Raw genomic sequence first — 21489 nt, 5'->3', positions numbered from 1 at the left:
AGGTATGACAAAGCAAAGTTCAATATTCACAAATTAGTAAATGTAATACATCATATAAACAAAAGCAAAGACAAAAACCACATGATCATATCAATAGATGTAGAAAAAGCTTTTGATAAGGTACAACACCCATTTATGATAAAAAACACTCAGCAAAGTGGGAATAGAGGGAGCATTCCTCAACATAATAAAGGCCATATATGAGAGACCTACAGCCAATATCATAATCAATGGGCAAAAACTAAAAGCTTTTCCACTAAGATCAGAAACAAGACAAGGATGTCCACTTTCACCACTTCTATTCAATATAGTTTTGGAAGTTTCGGCCACAGCAATCAGGCAAGAAAAGGAAATAAAAGGCATCCAAATCATAAAGGAGGAAACAAAACTGTCACTGTTTGCAGATGACATGATAGTGTACATGGAAAATCCTATAGACTCTACCCAAAAACTGCTTGAACTAATTAATGAATTTGGCAAAACATCAGGATACAAAGTCAATATCCAGAAATCAAAGGCATTTTTGTATACTAACAATGAATCATCAGAGTTAGAAATCAAGAAAAAAATCCCATTCGACATGGCAAAAAGAAAAATAAAATATCTGGGAATAAACCTAACCAAGGAGGTAAAAGACCTGTATGCAGAAAACTACACAGCACTGAAGAAAGAAATCAGGGAAGACAAAAACAAATGGAAACATATACCTTGTTCATGGATTGGAAGAATTAACATCATTAAAATGTTCATACTACCCAAAGAAATATACAGATTCACTGCAATACCTATTAAAGTACCAATGGCATATTTCACAAAGAACAAACACTTCAAAAATTTATATGGAACCATAAACGACCCTGAATAGCAGCTGTACTTTTGAGAAAAAAAGTACAAAGTAAGGAGGGATCACAATACCTGATATCAAACTGTATTACAAGGCCACTGTAATCAAAACAGCCTGGTACTGGCATAAAAACAGGCACATAGACCAGTGGAACAGAACAGAGAGCCCAGAAACCAACCCAACTCTCTACAGTCAATTAATATTCGACAAAGGGGACAGTAACATAAAATGGAGTAAAGATAGCCTCTTCAACAAATAGTGTTGGGAGAACTGGACAGCTACATGCAAAAAAATGAAACTTCAGCACCAACTTACACCATACACCAAAATAAATTCAAGGTGGATAAAAGACTTAAATATAAGCCATGACACCATTAAAGTCCTAGAGGAGAACATTGGCAAGAAAATCTCAGATATTTCACGCAGCAACTTTTTTACTGATATGTCCCCTAGAGCAAGGGACATAAAAGAAAGAATAAACAAATGGGATCTCATCAAAATAAAAAACTTCTGCATGGCTAAAAAAATAGTATTAAAATAAAAAGACAACCAACTGTATGGGAAAACATATTTGCCAATGATACCTCAGAAAAGGGTTTAATTTCCAAAATATACAAAGAACTTACACGACTCCACTCTAAGAAGATAACCAACCCAATTAAAAATGGGAAAAGGACTTGAACAGACACTTCTCCAAGGAGGGCATATGGAATATCCAGAGACGCATGAAGAGATGCTCAATATGTTTAGCTATCAGAGAAATGCAAATTAAAACCACAATGAGATACCACTTTACACCAGTCAGAATGGATGTCATAAACAAAGCAACAAACAACAAATGTTGGAGAGGTTGTGGGGAAAAGGGGTCCTTAGTTCACTTCTGGTGGGATTGCAGACTGGTACAACCATTATGGAAAATAATATGGAATTTTCTCACAAAAATAAAAATCGACCTGCCTTTTGACCTAGCAATTCCACTGCTAGGATTATATCCTAAGAATACTAAAACAATATCAAAGAGCCTATGCACCACAATGTTTGTAGCAGCAAAATTTACAATAGCCAAGAGCTGGAAGCAATCTAGGTACCGTCAGTAAATGAATGGATAAAAAAATAGTGGTACATATACACAATGGAATTCTATGCTGCAGAGAGAAAGAAGGAGCTACTACCCTTTGCAACAACATTTATGGAACTGGAAAGCATTATGCTGAGTGAAATAGGCCAGGTGCTGAAAGACAAATACCATATGATCTCACCTTTGACAGGAAGCTAAACAACAAAACAAACAAGCAAGCAGAAAAAAAACAAAGACACTGAAATAGAGAACAAGGGGACAGTGACCAGAGGGAAGAGGGAAGGGAATTTAAGGGAAAAAAGGGGAGGGATTTTGAGTAACAAGTATTAAAGACACAGGGATGAGGACTGGGGCAGGGGGATGGGAGGGAGGTGTGGAGACGGGGCGGGGGGGGGGGGCTGGGATGGGAGAAATAGACAAAAAACTGTACTTGAAAAATAACTAAATAACAATTAAAAAAAATAAAATCAATAATGTGAAAATTAACAAAAAAAGAAACAAAACTGAGGGTAATTATAAAAATCTGCTACTTTTTACTTTTAACATTTGTAATGAGAGAGGAAAGCGTTCAGATTGTGCATTTATTCACATATATTTCAGATAACTGCATTAAAGCAAGTCCACTGAGTTTTTCTTCCAGGCAGTCAGGACAGGGTGGAATGATGTGTACATTTTTGCAGGAAAATTGGTGATCCCTTTTCACATGACTAGGCGGAATTTTAGCTCCCGTGTAATTTGTCCTTTAATCACAAAGACTGAAGACATTCCTGAGTATAAATGAGGTATATATTATATGATATTTATATTGGTCACTCACTGTCCCTTTGGTGGATTTGGAAACATTTGGAAAAGGGGAGATATTTCACTTAGAGCATTGGAAGGAGTCCATTTGTAGAGAGCACATTGAAAGTTTGCAAGCAGAATCAAGAAAATACTTCAGAAAAAAACACAAAATACTCTATGTAATTCTTCACTCCTCACACATGGATATCATATTCCACACTTCAGTGAGCAGATGTGCAGCATGAAAAATATTTTGTATAATAATAAGTTGTCTGGCACTTTTTGGTTCATTGTATAGATAGATGGTCATCTGTTACGTATTTGATCAGTCTATATATCAAAATGTATATTTCTTTTTTTTATTTATTTTATTTTATTTTATTATTTTTTAAATTGATTATGCTGTTACAGTTGTTCTATTCCCCCCTTCATTCCCCTCCACCCTGCCCCCCCATCCCCACCATTACCCCCTTTTAGTTTATGTCCATGTGTCTCAAGTCCTTTAGGTTCTATATTTCCCATGCTATTCTTGCCCCCCCATCTATTTTCTATCTACTGTCTATGCTACTTATTTTCTGTACCTTCTCCCCCCTTCTCCTCCTCCCACTCCCCTGTTGCTAACCCTCCTTGAGATCTTCATTTCTATGTTTCCACTCCTGATCTAGCTGTCCTTTTAGTTTGCTTTCGTTTTAGGTGTGGTTGTTAATAACTGTGAGCTTGTTGTCCTTTCACTGTTCATGTTTCTTTAACTTCTTTTTCTTAGATAAGTCCCTTTAACATTTCATATAATAAGGGCTTGGTGATGATGAACTCCTTGAATTTGATCTTATCTGAGAAGCACCTTATTTGTCCTTCCATTCTAAATGAAAGTTTTGCTGGATAGAGCAATCTTGGTTGTAGGTCTTTAGATTTCATGACTTGGAATATTTCTTTCCAGCCCCTTCTTGCCTGTAAGGTCTCTTTTGAGAAATCTGCTGACAGTCTGATGGGGACTCCTTTGTAGGTGACTGTCCCCTTATCTCTTGCTGCTTCTAGGATTCTCTCCTTCATTTGAATCTTGGCTAATGTAATGATAAAAACAGAAAATACTGTATGTAATTCTTCACTCCTCACACATGGATATCATATTCCACACTTCAGTGAGTAGATGTGCAGCATGAAAAATATTTTGTATAATAATAAGTTGTCTGGCACTTTTTGGTTCATTGTATAGATGGTCATCTGTTACCTATTCGATCAGTCTATATATCAAAATGTATATTTCTTACTAGACTTTTCTTGGAAACATGGATTTGATAGTCAATTTTGCCCAGGGGCTACATAGGCATGTGGACACACAGCTGAATAACACAATGAAGTATATAAACCCAGGAGACCAGCTATAAAACCTACCAGCATGTTCAAGTCTACATTATCAAGAAGCATAGTAAATGTAGTGCTACAGAAAATAATGATGACCATGTAAGTAAAAACTGTATTCTCAGATGTTCCTCCACAACAAAATTATGTACATGACCTCAGTATCCAACTGTATTTTAGTCCAGAAGAGTAGTATGATACATGACTACTCTTTCAGTAAAACAACAGAAATATTACTAGGAATTTAATAAGAATAATTATGCTAATGTAATTCATCTGAACCCATGAGATACATGAGAATTTCTAATTACATACAGTCCAAAGATTGTATTAACTTATTTCAGTAATTCTTGCTCTGAAGCTTTGAACATTTGGGGGAATTTCTTCAGCAATGTACAGTAGGCCTTTGAAAAGCTTACCTACCAAGGAATCTTTTCAGGGCCCTCTTTATGTCCTTGTTCCTGAGACTGTAGATGAAGGGGTTCAGCATGGGTGTGACTACAGTATACATCACTGAGGCTGTTGCACTTAACTGTGAGTTGTGGGTACCAGCAGAGCCAAGATACACTCCTAGGACTGTACCATAAAATAAGAAGACAACTGAGATGTGAGATGCACAGGTGGAAAATGCTTTATACTTCCCCTGAGCTGATGAGATTGCACATATGGAAGACACTATTTTAGAGTAAGAATATAGGATCCCAGTAAAAGGTCCACCAGCCAGCAGCCCTGCTGAAAAGTACATCACAATGTCATTAGGTAAGGTGTCAGAACAGGCAAGTTGGACCACCTCTTTGATTTCACAGAAAAAGTGGGGGATTTCCAAGTCTGAGCAGAAGGACAGCTGCAACACCATTAAGCTTTCTAACAAGGAATTCAGAATACTAATGATCCAGGACCCCAGAACCAGGAGCCCACAGAGGCGTGGGTTCATGATGACTGTGTAGTGCAGGGGATGACAGATGGCCACATACCTGTCATAGGCCATGACAGTAAGGATGAAGTCATCCAACACTGCGAAGTGTATATAAAAATACATCTGGGTGATGCAGCCTGCATAAGTGATGGCTTTTCTTTGTGTCTGGATGTTCACCAGCATCTTTGGGATAGTGGTGGAGGTGAAACAGATGTCTACCAAAGACAGGTTGGAAAGGAAGAAGTACATGGGTGTGTGGAGGTGGGAGTCTGAGCTGATGGCCAGCATGATGAGCAGGTTTCCCAACACAGTAATCAGGTACATGGAGAGGAAGAGCCCAAATAGAATGGGCTGCAGTTCTGGTTCCTCTGATAGTCCCAGGAGAAGAAACTCTGAAATTTGTGTAACATTGCCTGGTTCCATGTGGGGCAGGTGACTACCAAAGAAATAGAAAAAAATGAATAACTAATTTTCACATTAGTAACTGATAATAAATGCTACATTTTTCTTTTAGAATGCAAAAAATAATTTTGAATTTGGGTTAGGATGTGGTTTCCATTAAGGCTTGTCTACTGCCATTGCTCATTAGAATTCCTGTTTCTACCATCAATTCATTCTTCAAACACCATGTATATTGCTATTTTATTGGGGATATTGTTTATGTATTTGAGGAATATACTCCTAATTTGACTTTAGAACTCTACCAGCCACTGTTTAGAGAATGGGATAATGAAAAACAAAAGTCTCCACAAACTAAAAATGAACAAAGAATATAATCAAACAGAAAATAATACCATAACATATCCAATGGTGCAGATGTTATATTGAAAAGTAAATCACACTACATGGAGAGAGTTGAGAGAGGATGCTTCTTATTTTTTTCAATTTTATTGCAATTTTCCTATTACCATTTAACCCCCTGATATTCCCTACTTTCCCACAACCACACACTGTTTTCCATATTCATGAGCCCTTTTTCTTTTGCTCAATCCCCCACCCCCTAAACTCTCACTCAATAGCTGTCATCCTGTGGTTTATCTATCCATATGTCTTTATTTTGCTTGTTAAATCATTTTGTTCATCAGACTTCACAGGTAAGTGAAATCATATGGTATATGTCTTTCTCTGACAGGTTTACTTCACTTACTGTGAAGTTCTCCAGGGCTATCCATGCTGAGGGTGTTCTTTTTTGTAGAGATTAGTCAAGGTTTAGCCAATAGGCAACACTTTAACAGGCAGCTCAAAGAAGACTAAGTGGGAACCTAAGGGGGAGATAGTGTTTGCAAGGCAGAAGAACAGACAGTGCAAAGTCCTTGAGGAAGATGGTGGTTTTAGAAAATCAAGGCTCAGAACCAGCTAGTGTGTCAGGGGCAGGACAGATGGTGTTAGAGAATATTAAAAACAGCTTGGATGGAGTGGAAAGCATTATGTTGAGTGAAATAAGCCAGGCGGTGAAAGACAAATACCACATGATCTCACCTTTAACAGGAAGCTAAACAACCAAACAAGCAAGCAAAATGGAAACAATGACACTGAAATAGAGAACAGGGGGACAGGGACCAGAGGGGAGACGGGAGGGAATTTCAGGGGAAAAAGAGGAAGGATTTGCAGGAGCTGGTATAAAGGACACATGGATGACAACTGGGGGGGTGGAAATGGGAGGGAGATGGGGAGCATGGGAAAGTGTGGGCTGGGATGGGAGTAAAAGACAGAATACTGTACTCGAAAAATAATTAAATAAAAGAAAGTTTAAAAACAACTGGTTAAATAAATAAATAATAAAAACAATGGAGCCTTGTGTTGCTCTTGGAACTTCAAGTCGCAGAGAGTTCCCTGTACCCAATTATGTAAACCTGGTACTTACTACTCCAGTTGCAAAAACATTCTGTGAATTGAAAAGAATCTCCTACTTAGTTCTTTCTCTTGAAAGAGTTCTGCCCACTTTGTCAAAAGTCCCCCTGGAATAAATGAGTCCAGGTATCCCTACTCTGAGCACTGCTCTCAGTTTACGAGGCACACACGGGCACACACACCATGGCCTCCTCATGTGTGTGGTCTCCATGTTTGTCTCACTCACTATTTAGGCTATGAGGACATACAACTCAAGCTGTCCAGATCAAGTATCTTATCCAAAAAGAATTTAGACATACTATCTCAATACTGGTACAGTAAGTCAGCATGCACAAATAGGCTTGGAATTCCAGAGTGGAATCTCCATTTTATGCCCTGTATTTAAGGAAATGTAAATGTATAGGAAGAGAGAAGAATAAACTGGACATGAGGAATAAAAAATATCTATTGATAACAAGCTCAGGTGATCTCTGAGAGATGATGAGGAAGAAATGTCTTTAGATTCTGGCACCTTTCCAATTCTAAGTACACTCCCTTCAAGTCAAGTAAAAATAATAAAGGAGAAAAGACATATTTGTCCAAAACACATGTGTAGGTATCTGCACATGATGTGGAAACACCTTGCAGATTCACTACCCCAAGTGAAAACTAAGCAAAAGCATGAACTAGTATTTTATCAAAAGAAATCTCTTTAATATCAAGTAGAAGACTGCTTTTTCTGTGCCTCTCCTATATTTGATGAGTGGGTTTTTATAAGGTTAAAATGCAGATGAAACAAACCCCTCCCTCACTTTTCTCAGATGGCCCCTTTTCTTTCTTGGACTTTAGGTTTGGATCTCATTTTTGGCAAATCAATAGGCACTGTCTCATTCTGGTTCTAGTCTTCATCCAACATGCAAAAGCCTCCCCAGGACATGACAAATAAAGCCTGCACACACCATGACAATCCATCTTTTTACACTGAGTAACTTTCTTCATGTGACTTAAGCCCAAGCACATTACCATGCAAACATTTATTTCACCATACTGTGCCTTCACCATCACAAGGCTGTGAGGAGGAGTGTGTGTTGGGGACATTAATAGAGACAACTAATTGCACTGGAACAACAACAAAAAGTAATGCGGAGAGAAAAATGGACAATAATTAAATTTCCAAATTAAAAAATTTTTAAAAACTGTCTGAGTTAAAAACAAAACAAAACAATGCCACATCTGAATAAGCAGTGCTTCACCTGCCTTGTTCACCTCTGTATTTTTACAAATGTGTGTATATATATTTGTGCACTTACCTAGGAACCTGCTTAACTAATACTGAAGTAATGAAAGGAACAGCAGTGAAAATAAAACCTGGTTAAACAAAGCAATTTAGCAACTGTGTTCAAGAAAATGAGGGGAGCATCAAAAAGTAATGAAAATAATGTATAAATACCAACATGCATTTGTAAGTACGTTGACAAAGACACAGACACAGAAGGTAATGTCTGATGTTCCTAGACATGGTGGCAAAGCAGAGGCTCAATTTTATTTGTTGGATGAATCAGGAATTAGGCCTCAGGATATAAGTACATTTAACACATGGTAAGGTTCTATTACTACATATTTGGAAAGGTTGGATTGTATAAAAGCTGGAAAAGCAAACATTCACCTGGAAGAAAATGAAGTTGATCCCCTACCTCTGTCCTGTTATGTAAAATCTGTAAGATTCCCTACTCACTGGGAGAGTAACCAGATCTTTTTGGTGAAGAGATGAAAAACTATATATTACTGTTGATGTGTGGGCAAAACCACCCTAATCAAGTCAAGAGACTCAGTAGTAAAAACACAGACATATTTAACAAATAAGAGGCAAAACATTATTATGGCCAAAACACTTCTATAGTCATTAAGAAATAATAATTTTTATTTATTTTTGTTTTCATGTTCTTAATTTTTATTGAACTTATTGGGGTGCCAATGGTTAATAAAATTATGTAGGTTTCAGGTACACAACTCTCTAATACATCACCTGTATGTTGTATTGTGTGTTCAGTGCCCCAAGTCAGGTCTCCTTCTGTCAACATTTATCTCTCCTTTTACCCTCTGCTACATCCAACCACCACAATTTTCTAAAATCATTGAAAAGGCTGATTATGAAAAAATAGCAAGCATATAGTAATGTTCAAATTATTCAAAAATCACCAAATATGGATCTTTGATCAAAATCAGAAAAACTTCAGCAAACAACAAAAAAGTTCTTTCACAACTGGCAGCCTGGAGAAAAACTTAGAAAAATGTCACACTGACTGGGGTGCAGACTTGTAAACAGGTAGCAAAGGGGTGCTCTGTTTTTTCCTGGCAGAACTGTGAAGTTACAACATTGGAAGAACAGTCTGAAGGCAGCTACACACACTACAAGGACCTGGGTCTCTAGCTCAGGGCTCCTCAGTGTCTGCAGAACTGACATCCTGGGCCAGGTGATTGTGTGAGAGGGGTGGTCTCTCCTGGCCATTGCAAGATTTTCAGAGCATCCCTGAACTTTACTGACACCTCTCATGTGACAGCCAAAACTGTCTCAAAAGATTGATCTTGGCCCCTAGGGGAAGAATATGTTGCCCCTGGTAGAGAACCAGAGTTTTAACATAACAATCCCAAAATATTTTCATATATTGTTATAATAGCAATGTATTGAAAAAGTATACCTTATATTTCAAGTGTGACTTGCACAGCCACACCACAAAATTTAATGTACACAAGGAAATAATGGATCAGCATCTTACACCATTCTTCACTGGAGGAAAGACCATAGGTATTGTTGAGTAGGAAGGAAGAGTGGACACATAGATAAAAAAAAAACAACAACAAACTGCACCATAGATAAAGAGCATTTCTGATGGGCCAGAATGCTGTTCATGCATCTGTACAAAAGTGCATGGGTGTGTATGTGAGCATAATAAAGGAAGACAAGATTAAAAGAAAGAAACTAAGACCTTATGGAATAAAGATTACCAGCAGAAATGTAATTAGGTTAAGTACGCTGATCACAAAACTATTGTATAAAAATAATTAAGTGAGAATTAAACTAATTTATATTAAGACAGAAATAATAAGTTAACAATATCAACATGGGCCACTGATCCCAGATAAAATTGCCAAAGACTTGGAAATAAAAAAATATTATAAAGAGGTTTTTAAAATCAGGGAGAAAGCAGTGTCTAGATTACAATTTCTTCCTACATAGAGATATGTGGATTCACATTTGCTCATGGAAGGGACAGGTAGTCCTCAGTCAAATCTTTATAAAGAGTGTCTTCCAATTTAACAGGAACTTAATTAACAAAACAACAAGAAAGCAAAATATAACCAAAGACCCTGAAATTGAGAACAGGCTGACAGTGACAAGAGAACAGGGGGTAGGTGATAATGGGGAGAAAGGTGAAGGGTTTACAGGAACAAGTAGAAAGGACACATGGACAATAACAAGGGTGGGGCTGGAAACAGGGGGAAAAGGTTGGGAGGGCTGTGGTGGTGGGGAGGGCTGGGGAGAAAAGGCAGAAAACTACTTGAACAGCAATAAAAAGATTGTTAAACAGTAAAAATAATGCTTCTGTTTATGTTCTTCATATTTTTGGTATACCCATGCACTCCTTTCTTTTGGATACGTAATTAACAAAAAAATTGCTTAGTCATATGGCATATTTATGTTCATATTGCACTAGTTCCAATATTTATGAAATAATCACAAATTTCTAAAAGACCTGGGGTCACAACAAAAAATGAGTTAGTCTTTTAAATGCCTTTTAAGTGGATACCTTCCTCCAACATGCATTGATTTTGTTTGTTATGCCTTTGATGAATTCATAAATGTACATGAAAACTACTGTTTGAAAATGAAAATAAATAAATAAAATAAGAGAAACCAAAAAAAAAGAGCCTTCCAAGGATGGTGGGACATGATGCCAATGTTAAAATAGAGCTAACCACAGAAGTTCGAAGGAGCAATAAAGAACGATGATGTGACAGTGTTGACAATATGTGTATAGGGTGATTTATTAATGCTAAGTACACAGAAGAACCTTCACTCTCATTGTTTGTTTATAGCAAGGATTCACAAATGAAGAATATAAAAGTAACATCTGTGTACTTTCAGTAAGAAAAGTAAAAAATAAAAAAACAGTGGAGAGAATACAATGTGACTAATACATTTCAGCCCACACAGTTAATAAATACTCACAATTCTCCACATATATGTACATAAAAATATATGTACATAAAAGAATTAAATGAAAACAACAAAGTTGTTGGGAAAAAACCCCCCTCCAATTCCTTGTTGAGAAATATGCAATAAAAAAAACAGAATCAAAGCATGTTGACCCCACTCTGCAACTGTCAGCAAGTGGCAGACAATTTATAATAGAGGTAACAAATGAAGAACTAACCCACAAACATATTCAGATCACAGGTAATGAAGTCATGGCAAAGTTAAGCTATTTAGCACACCTCTTTTTACTTATCAAATACATTATTTGTCATGCTAACCGAATACCTAGAATGAAAGAAGATACTGTGGAATGTAGGTCTCATGACCATTGTTGCAAGGTAATATTTGAAAGACATGTATTGAATATGGATCTGTCTCATAAATGTGAAACAGTCTGAGTATGCCCCATGACAAAAATGAAGAACTGCCATCACTTTATTGGACAGTTTTCCACACCTAATACTCTATTTTCCTACTCCCTTTCGTGGCAACATTCATTGCACGTGTTCTGCTTTCAGTTGAAATACTTTATGCCTCTCATTGCCACCTCAGTTGGACTTCCATTAGTGAGTTGTGAGCAATGACCCATGTGTTGCTGACTTCAATGTTTACTTCTCTTTTTAGCATCACAAACAAATCATGAAGTAGTTAATCAGGTAAGCAAACAACCATAGGCTGCTGGCTGTCAAAAGACCTCAGGTGAATGGGCTTGGCTTTGGCTCTCTCTGACCCTTTCCTGGAGCACTTACTGCACCCTTGGCCTCACCTAATCCGGAGCTCTGAAAGGATGGACTCCCAGTGAAGCAAGTCCAGCCTCCTGGAACGATGACAATGGAGGCTGAAGCTCTCTGCTCAGACAAGACAGCAGGAAGGAGGGAAGCATACAAAAACTTAGGGTTCCAAAAGCAACAACCAGGTCCCATCCAGCCCAAAGTCACACATCTGAGTGACTGGAGATGAGGAGCTATTTACAGCTCCCTAGGTCTGCTCATTAGGTACATTTTCATCTTGTTATTCCAACTTCTAACTGCATGATTTCCCTGTGGATCTAGACAGAAGGGATAATTTTCTTGGATTCTGCATTCCCAAAAGACCAGCTTGGAATTTCAGTGAATCCTATTTTTACTAGTTCTTCCTCATAAAGTCTTTGGATTCCAAAAGATTAACCTCCCAGCACTTTATTCAAACCCTCATTTACAATTTTTCCAAATTTAAGACCAATATTCCAGTCTAAATTAGAAAACTCAAATTCCTAAATATTGAATTGTGGCAGGGAGTTGGCCTCTTTTGTCCACAGAAATTGCTACTTTTTCTTTCAAGAAGGGGGAGAACTAAGTTTCTTTGATTAAACCCTGAGTGTTACACATTGGAAGTAATGACACGTTGGCCAAAACAATTTGGAATTACAACCTCATATCACAAGAGCTGTCATTTAGTCCCTCACTATGAAAGATTTGTTACTTACGTGAAATATATTTAGATATTTTGCACTATGATCTCAGCTTGGAACAGAAATGTAAATAGATTCTTCCCTGTAGCCTCCAGAAGAAAGTTAGCCTTGCAAAATCTTGACATTAGCCCCATGAGACCTCAGGAATATAAGAGCATTAATGTTTGCGTTCTTAAACCACTGGTGTGCTAATTTTACATTAGTATTAATAATTGAAAATGGAAATTTATGCAATAGACTTTTTTTTAGCAAATTAAGATAAAGTGTCTCATTTCATTCATTTACCCACCCCACTGGGTAAAGGCATTTTGCATTGTATTCCCCCCTTTAAGTTGAAGACACATATAATCATTTTGTAGATATTCAGCCTCCATGACTGGTGGAAAATTTCTTCTTGTCGAAGTGTCAATGGGCTTCATATTTTATGATTTTGAAACATTAGTATAAGAAAAGGAATTTATTTTAATTTATGTGTAGGATTTACTTTAAATATTTGTGTCTAAATTTCTCCACTGTTAAATTTTATATTAAAATTGTATTATATTAAATTTTATACTCATTCTATTCATTTTTATTTTTTCAAATTTCTCTTAGTTTCCTTATTATGTGAGTCTATATATGATTCTCTGTTTATATACACATATTTATATAAAATATACACAAATAATCATATGTACATACATACACTTTTACCTTTGAATAGTTTATTTTGACTCAACAAAACATATCCACATCTATTTCTTACAACATTCATCTGAAGTTACATTTCCTATCCTATTTTACCTTTAGAAACAAGGAAATTGAGGCTGTATTTCAACAATTACATTGGGAAGCTGTTAAAGTTTATTCTGCACTTTCTTAACTTATACACAACTGGAAATGTGAGGTATGGACTATAATTTTTATGGCTTTTATAAAGCACATTGTACATTTTTATCATTCTCCAGTTGTATTATATAATTATACTTCAATAAATTACTTAGAAGGTAAAAAACATGAGTGCATGGGCTGGAGTAGGATCTAGAGCTCTGGCAGCTGATTCATACTGAGAAATGGTAGAAGGTATCTCTTCAAACTGGGGAAAAAGCAAAATGCAATCTAAAAAAGAAAATTAATAAACAAAATGAAGGAGAAACAAATTCATAGATACAGAGAACAAACTGATGTTTACTAGAGAGGGTGGGTGTGGGATGGAGGAATAACAGGAAGGGGATTAGAAATTATAAACAGCCAGTTATAACATAAGTAATGGGGATGTGAAGTACAGCATAGGGAATAGAGTCAATAACATTGTAATAACTATGTACGGTGACATGTGGTTACCAAACTTACTGTACTCATCACTTTGTAAGGTATATAAATATTGAATCACTATTTTATACACATGAAATTAATATAATTTTGTATGTTAACTATAATTAAAAATAGATTTGAAAGGTACAATGGACAATAACTACATAGAGGAGGCTAATGTAATATGCATGGTTCTCTGAATGTAGAAGAGGAAGGGAGAAGATAGAGTTGTAATCAGAGCAAGGATTAAAAATGCTACACTTCTGACTTTAAAGATGGGTAAAGGGGAGTGATGTCAGAGAAATGGCAGTGTGGGAGATCCCCTTGGTCTCTCCCCCAGAAATGTCAACAATTTGAACAGCTATAATTTAACAAAGGATTCCCTGATCAATGTACATGAATACCTCAGAGATCTGTTCATTGAAACATTTAGAAGTGTGCCAGAGTGAACAAAGAGGGGAGGCAAGAAGATATGATGCACCCTGTAAAGGACACAGCACAGGGGCTCAGCTGTGGCTTTCAGGCAGTTGGCATTCCAGACAGAGAAAAAGAGCCATTGAGTCCTGCTGTCCTATAGGCTCCCAAAGCTCACCTTCCATCAGCCTTGGTGACAGGTTGTGGAGTACTTTATCCTCAAAGCCAAAAACGGTTAGTATAGAGTCACTATTTCCCCTGAGCAAAGATTGCACTCTGTCACTGATCCCAAGTTGGGGTGCTGAGGGGACCTCACAGAGGTCTAAGTTCACCTATAACAAGAAGGCAAAACAATAAAGTCATTCAGGTTACCCCAGGAATCCCCACCTTTGAGCATTGTTGCTACAATGACAGCAGCTATGGGGTCAACTTTGGGATTTCACAGAGCTCAAAAACTGTAGACTCAGTGCCATTTCCCAGAAAATAATGGCAAGAACTCTTCCTAGTAATCTGGTACAGAAGTACCACACTACAGAGATGCCTAGACAGGGAAGGAACCCATCAATTAGCATGAATTACCATGGTAAAGAGGCAGCTTGGATAGAAACTGAAAGTCTTCAGAAAGAAAACTCGAACACATGGAAATATGTGCTAATTACAGAGAATTTAAGATTGTAATACTGAACATACTCACCAAGATGCAAGAAAATAGAAACAGACAATTTTCTATTTTAACCACCTTTAAATGTGAATTTAGTAGCATTAAATACATTCACAATGTCCAACCATCACCACTTTACATTTTCATCACCCCAAATAGAAATCCTGTATCTATGAAGCAATAACCCATCATTTTCTCTTACCTCATCCTCTGGTAACCTCTTTTTCTCTATTAATTTGCCTACTGTTATCATGCTATATCCATTTCATCATTTTTATCCATGACTTTTATATCATCACACGAAGATAAAAACTTCATCTGGGATGTCCTTTCCACAGGGTGATACTCATTCTGGATGTTACTTGCCATAAACCCTGCACTGACTCTCCACTAATTTTAGAATTAATCACAATCATTTAGTCAGAATATAAGACTCTCTGTTATCTGGTGCCTAATTTAAGGAAATAAGTCAAACATAGAAATTCAAATACTGTATATACTTTCTGCCTAAAAACAAGAGCTTATAGACAGAGAACACTGTGTGGTTGCTGCAGGTAGGGGATGGGGACATAGGTGAAACAGTTGGAGTGGGTCAAACAGTACAAACTTCCAGTTGTAATATCAGTAAGTTCTGGACATGGAATCTACAGCATAGTGACTACATCTAGGAACACTGTACTGAATATTTAAAACTTGTCAAGAGAGTAAATACTAAAGGTTCTAATCACAAGAAAACATTTTGGTAACAGCGTGTGGTGATACATGGTAACTTGCCTTATTTGGTGAATCATTATGTAGTACAGATGAAATTACTATAATGTTAAAAGTCAATTATATGTTAAAAAAAACCCACACACATTTATTATCACTCAGCTTTTAAGGTCAAAAGTCCAAAACATTCCTCAATGTATTAAAGGTCAAGGTGTTTGCACAGCTATTTTCTCTTTAGGGGTTTGTAAAGGATGATCTGTTTGTTTGCCTTTTCCTGGTTCTGAAGGATGACAATACTCCTTGGTTTGGTGCCCTGCCCCTATCTTCAAAGTCAGCAATGGTGAATCAAGTCTTTTATGCATCACATCACTCTGGCCTTCCTCTCTCACAATAAAGGAAATAGAATGACTTTGGGTCCACTCAGATAACCCAGGATACTCTCCAGACTGAAGGTTAGCTGAATAGAAACCTTCATTTCTCCTATAATCTAATTCATATACTTTAATATTCACAAATGTTGGGGTTAAGAAGGTAGACATCTTTGAGAGAATATTATTCTGCCTGCCATAATATGTGACACAATTTTGGCCAAATACTTGACAATGGAAGTCTGTTAGGTGGAAACTTGTAGAAATCCTATATTTTTATTTAAATAATATTTTAAATTAAAAATATCAATACAAACTGACATAATATTGACCAATGCAAGCATAACATTGAGCAAACAATGGCAGGCATGAAAATACACCATGCAACATTCTATTTATATGAAATTCAAATTAAGGAAGAAGTAGTCTATGCTGTTAGAAATCTGGAGAGTGGGGAGAAGGGATGACTGGAATTAGGCAAAAAGGAAGCTACTACATGGCTGGACATGTTCTATATTTTGGTCTTAGTTACAATTACGAGAAATATATTAGGTTTGTGAAAGTTAATCAAACAATTGATATGATAATTTTCCATATGTATGTTGCACTTCAAAGAAACAAAAAAATTCTTCTCTCTAATACTCTCCAATACTACACTCTTAATTCCTTCCAGTCTTCCTGCTTGGTTTATGGATTGTGTATTTGGAATTATAGCAGCTATTTTGTGCCTATGAGGACAAATAAACAAACACAAGGAATCATTATGCATAAAAAATAAGACTATCTCTTTGAGAGTATCATGAGACTCTTAGAGTAGCCCTGAGCTCCCTCCCTAACTCAACAGCTATAATTTCCAAATAATAAAGCTTTAATTTATTGAAGTCTTTATTGTGACAGAACATCCCTTTTAGCTGAGTGCCATCCCAAACTCAGCACACCCCTGTAATAAGGGCATGTGTATTTTTGTAATTGCTGCACCCAAATGGCTCAGTTGGTTGGAGCATTGTCCCATACACCAAAAGGTTGCAGTTCAATTTCCAGTAGAGCACATACTTGGTTAAGGGTTCATCCTTTTGGGGGTACACAGGGAAGCAAGCAATCAATGTTTTTTCTCACACATTAATATTTATCTCTCTCTCTCCCCCTTCCTCTTTTTGTAAAATTAGTAAACATATCCTAGGGAGAGGGCTGATTTTAAAGGAAAAAAAAAGCCTTGAGAAATCAGAAGACTTCCAAAAGATAATCATTAATATAGATGCCACAAATGCCACAGTAAGACCAAATAAAAATTTTAGAGATTTTTTTGCATAAGTAAATACTTAGTGGTCACAAGACCTGCCCTCCTCTGGAAAGAAACCTGGCATGATGGGCACTTGTGAAATAACTTCATGCCCTCCCTCATGGGTACCTTGCAGTCTCCAGAAATTCTCATCTCTCCTCAACCCTCACATTCAGGATATTCACAGTGAAACTAATGCAACAACACCCCATCCTCTTTCAAATTATATTCTCTGTAGTATCTGCATTTCAAATGCCACAGCCATCCACAGGCTCCCCACCCCCCAAAAATACAAGTATCAGATTGGGAATCATTATGAATATGTGGAGAGCAGGCCAATAAAAAAAGGCACTATGTACACAAGGAAGCCCATCAGATGGTGCAAGGAAAGGAAGAACTCCCTAGCTCTGAAAATCCATGAGTTACGTCCCTGGACTCAACAAACCTGGAAGAAAAAGTTTTATTTTTTTTTTTCAGCTTAGAAATGGCAAGCCTGAGGCCAGGAGCAGGAGTGGTAGTGTTCATATTCAGAGGGTTTGGCCCTCTAGAGTAGAATTTCCACAGCAGCTCATTAAACTTATTTTTACTCTCACTTTTTTCCCTATGATTATTCAGCTGTTCAGGTGGAGGAGGCAGAAATAAACCTTGACTAAATTGGAATTTACATAAGTGGTAGGTAGGCAGAATGCAGAGCTGTCCCCAGTTCTTGTCTGTTTCCAGTCTTTGGCAATGTGACTGTGAAGCTCCTACCATCCAGAGCTGGAGATATTTTTCCACCTTTGAAACTGGGATGGACTTATGGATTTTTATTTGTTTTAGCCAATAAATATAGTGAAAGTGACAATATGCTTTACCAGGCCTTGTCATTTCAGCCTTTCTTACTCAAAATTCTGGCTCAGCTGTGTGAACCATCCAGGTGGAACTTCCAGAGGAGGAGGGGACACATGGACAGAGCTCACTTATCCCAGCCAAGGTCTCCCTAGAGCAGCCACAATAGCTGAGCCACTAGTGTATTAAAAAGCTCAGCCAAGGTCAGCAGGCACAGGCTGGCTGACCCATAGTTGACTCCAGACTCATGAGGAGACCAGCATACATCAGAGAACCTCCCCATTACACAACTCATTAGAAATAAAGGAATTAACTTTTATCCAAGATTCAGGCATTCATTCGTTCATTCAGACTGGTAGGAGGTGCAGAAACAGGCAGCCAAGGCAGAGAGGACCCACAGCAAGGAGGCGACTGCAACACTGAGTGGGTAAGACAGCTGTGGCAGAGCAGGTGGTCCCACATCTGTGTGCACATAACCGGGAAGAATACCTGAGGAGCAAGGCAGACCACACAACTCAGGGTTCCAGTGCAGGGAATAAAGCCTCAAAATCTCTGGCCTTAAAACCCTGGGGAAATTGCAATGGTGGGAAATCCTTTCAACCTCACAGGAGAATTCATTGGAAAGACCCACAGGCTCCCAGAATGTACAAAAACCAACTCACCTGGGAATTAGCATCAGAAGGGCCCAGTTTGCTTGTGGGTAGAGAGGGAAGTGAGTGAAAATGTGGCAGAAGGTGAGGCAACCACATTATACCCTCTCCAACCCCCCGCTCCACATACAGCACCACGGTGCAGGGACCTGGGTTGCCTTGCCCTGGTGAATTCATAACTATCTGCTCCTTACAATGTAACAGCTGGGCCAAGACAAAAATATATGGCCCTAATGAAAGAACATATCAAAGCTAAAGAAACAGAACTAAGCAATGAAGAGATAGCAAACCAATGGAATGCACACTTCAAAACATTGGTAATCAGGATGTTCACACCTGTGGCTGAATATGGTTGGAAAATGGAGAAAAAAGTGAAGGCTGTGCAAAGTGAAATAAAGAGAAATGTATAAGGAAATAACAGTGAAGGGAAGGAAATGGGGACTCAAATCAATGATTTGGAAAAGAAGGGAGAAATAAACTTTAAATTGGAACAAAATGAGAGAACAAAAACCAAAAAGTGAGAAGAGGCTTAGGGTGACCTTAAACGTTGCAGCATCTGAATCATAGGGGTGGCAGATGGAGAAGAGGAAAAACAAGAAATTGAAAACTATTTTGAAAAAATAATGAAGGACGACGTCCTCAGTCTGGCAAAGAAAATAGATTTCCATGAAGTCCAGGAAGCTCAGAGAGAACCAAAGAAGTTGGACACAAGGAAGCACCCACCAAGGCACATCAGAATTACATTACCCAAGATTACATAGAAGGAGAGAATCTTCAACGCAGCAAGAGAAAAGAAGACATTTACTTACTTACACAGAAGTTGCCATCAGACTGTCAGCTGATTTCTCAAGAGACCTTACAGGCAAGAAGGGGCTGGAAAGAAGTATTCCAAGTCATGAAATGCAAGGATCTATATCCAAGATTGCTCTATCCAGCAAAGTTTTCATTTAGAATGGAAGGGCACATAAAGAGCTTCTCAGATAAGGTCAAGTTCAAGGAATTCATCATCACCACGCCCTTATTATATGGAGTGTTAAAGGACTTACCTAAGTAAAGGAAGATGGTCAAAAATATGAACAATGAAATGACAATAAAGCCATAACTATCAACACCTGAACTTAAAAACAAAAGTTAAGCAAACTAGAATAGAAACAGAATTACAGAAATGGAGATCACATGGAGGGTTATCAGTGGAGAGAGGGAGTGGGAAAATGCAGGGGAAAGATACAGGGAATAACTGTAATTTGTTGATACAAAATAGATACGGTAGGGGGAGGTTAAGAATAGTATAGAAAATAGAGACTTCCGCTAAGATGGCGGCATAGGTGGAAACGCCATGCTTCCTCACACAACCAAGTTTAGAGACAATTAAATAATAGCATCAGAAAACACAGCCAGAACACAGAAAATTGAACTTTTCGGAAGTCTGATAACAACAAATTCTTCAGCCTGACCGGTAAGAGGGGCGAAAGCAGCAGCTGGCTAGGTCAGACAGACTCAGGCGCGAGGAATCCAGGCGCAGGGTTGGACCTGGTGGGCAACTCAGCAAGCAATCGCAGGGAAACAGCGAGGGAGCAGGGCTGCGGGTTGACTGTGGTTGCGCATTCTTGTGTGGGTAGACAAGCGAGGGAGTGGGTGATTGGACGAGGGCCAGCAGCCCCAGCAGCAAGGGGCAGCGGAGGGCACCTCCATTTCCCCGCTCTGACCCCGCATCCACATACAGAGTCACAACCCAGCGACCTAGGAGTCCAAGGCTCCACTCCTCAGTCGTAACGGGCGCAAACAGACCAAAAATGGCTCAAGAAGATCTCAAAGCCCCAGAGCCTATAAATCTAAGCAATGAAGAAATAGCAAAACTCTCAGATGCACAGTTTAAAACACTGGTGATCAGGATCCTTACAGAACTGGTTGATTATAGCCACAAATTAGACAAACATATGAAGGTGAAACTAATTGAAATGAATGGAATTGCACAGGAAACCAATAGCAATGAAAAGGAAACTGGGTCTCAAATCAATGGAGTGGACCAGAAGAAAGCAAATAATGGCCAAGCAGAAAAGAGTGAAGAAGCAAGAATTCAAAAAAATGAGGAGAGTCTTAAGAACCTCCAGAACATCTTTAAACGCTCCAACATCCGAATTATAGGGGTACCAGAAGGGGAAGAAGAACAGCCACGAATGGAAAACTTATTTGAACAAATAATAAAGAACTTCCCCAAGCTGGCAAAGAAATAGAATTCCAGGAAATCCAGGAAGCTCAGAGAGTCCCAAAGAAGTTGGACCCAAGAAGAAACACACCAAGGCACATCATCATTACATTAGCCAAGATTCAAATGAAGGAGAGAATCCTAGAAGCAGCAAGAGATAAGGGGACAGTCTCCTACAAAGGAGTCCCCATCAGACTGTCAGTGGATTTCTCAAAAGAGACCTTACAGGCTAGAAGGGGCTGAAAAGAAGTATTCCAAGTCATAAAATCCAAAGACCTACAACCAAGATTGCTCTATCCAGCAAAACTTTCATTTAGAATGGAAGGACAGATAAAGTGCTTCTCAGATAAGATCAAATTCAAGGAGTTCATCATCACCAAGCCCTTATTATATGAAATGTTAAAGGGACTTACCTAAGAAAAAGAAGTTAAAAAAAACATGAACAGTGAAAGGACAACAAACTCACAGTTATTAACAACCACACGCAAACTAAACAAAAGCAAACTAAAAGGACAGCTATATCAGGAGTGGAAACATAGAAATGAAGATCTCAAGGAGGGT

The 21489-nt window shown here is 38.0% G+C and overlaps 1 pseudogene; it reads right to left on the bottom strand.

Moving 5' to 3' along the window:
* Positions 1-4479: 4479 nt before the first annotated feature.
* Positions 4480-11991, bottom strand: LOC128626366 (olfactory receptor 7A17-like; annotated as a pseudogene).
* Between the last annotated feature and the right edge of the window lie 9498 nt (positions 11992-21489).

This window comes from Artibeus jamaicensis, unplaced genomic scaffold, assembly GCF_021234435.1.
Source record: "Artibeus jamaicensis isolate MK-2021 breed Jamaican fruit bat unplaced genomic scaffold, CSHL_Jam_final scaffold_537, whole genome shotgun sequence".
NCBI lineage: Eukaryota > Metazoa > Chordata > Mammalia > Chiroptera > Phyllostomidae > Artibeus > Artibeus jamaicensis.
Note: the sequence above shows the minus strand (reverse complement) of the source record. Positions and strands in the feature narration are given on the sequence as shown.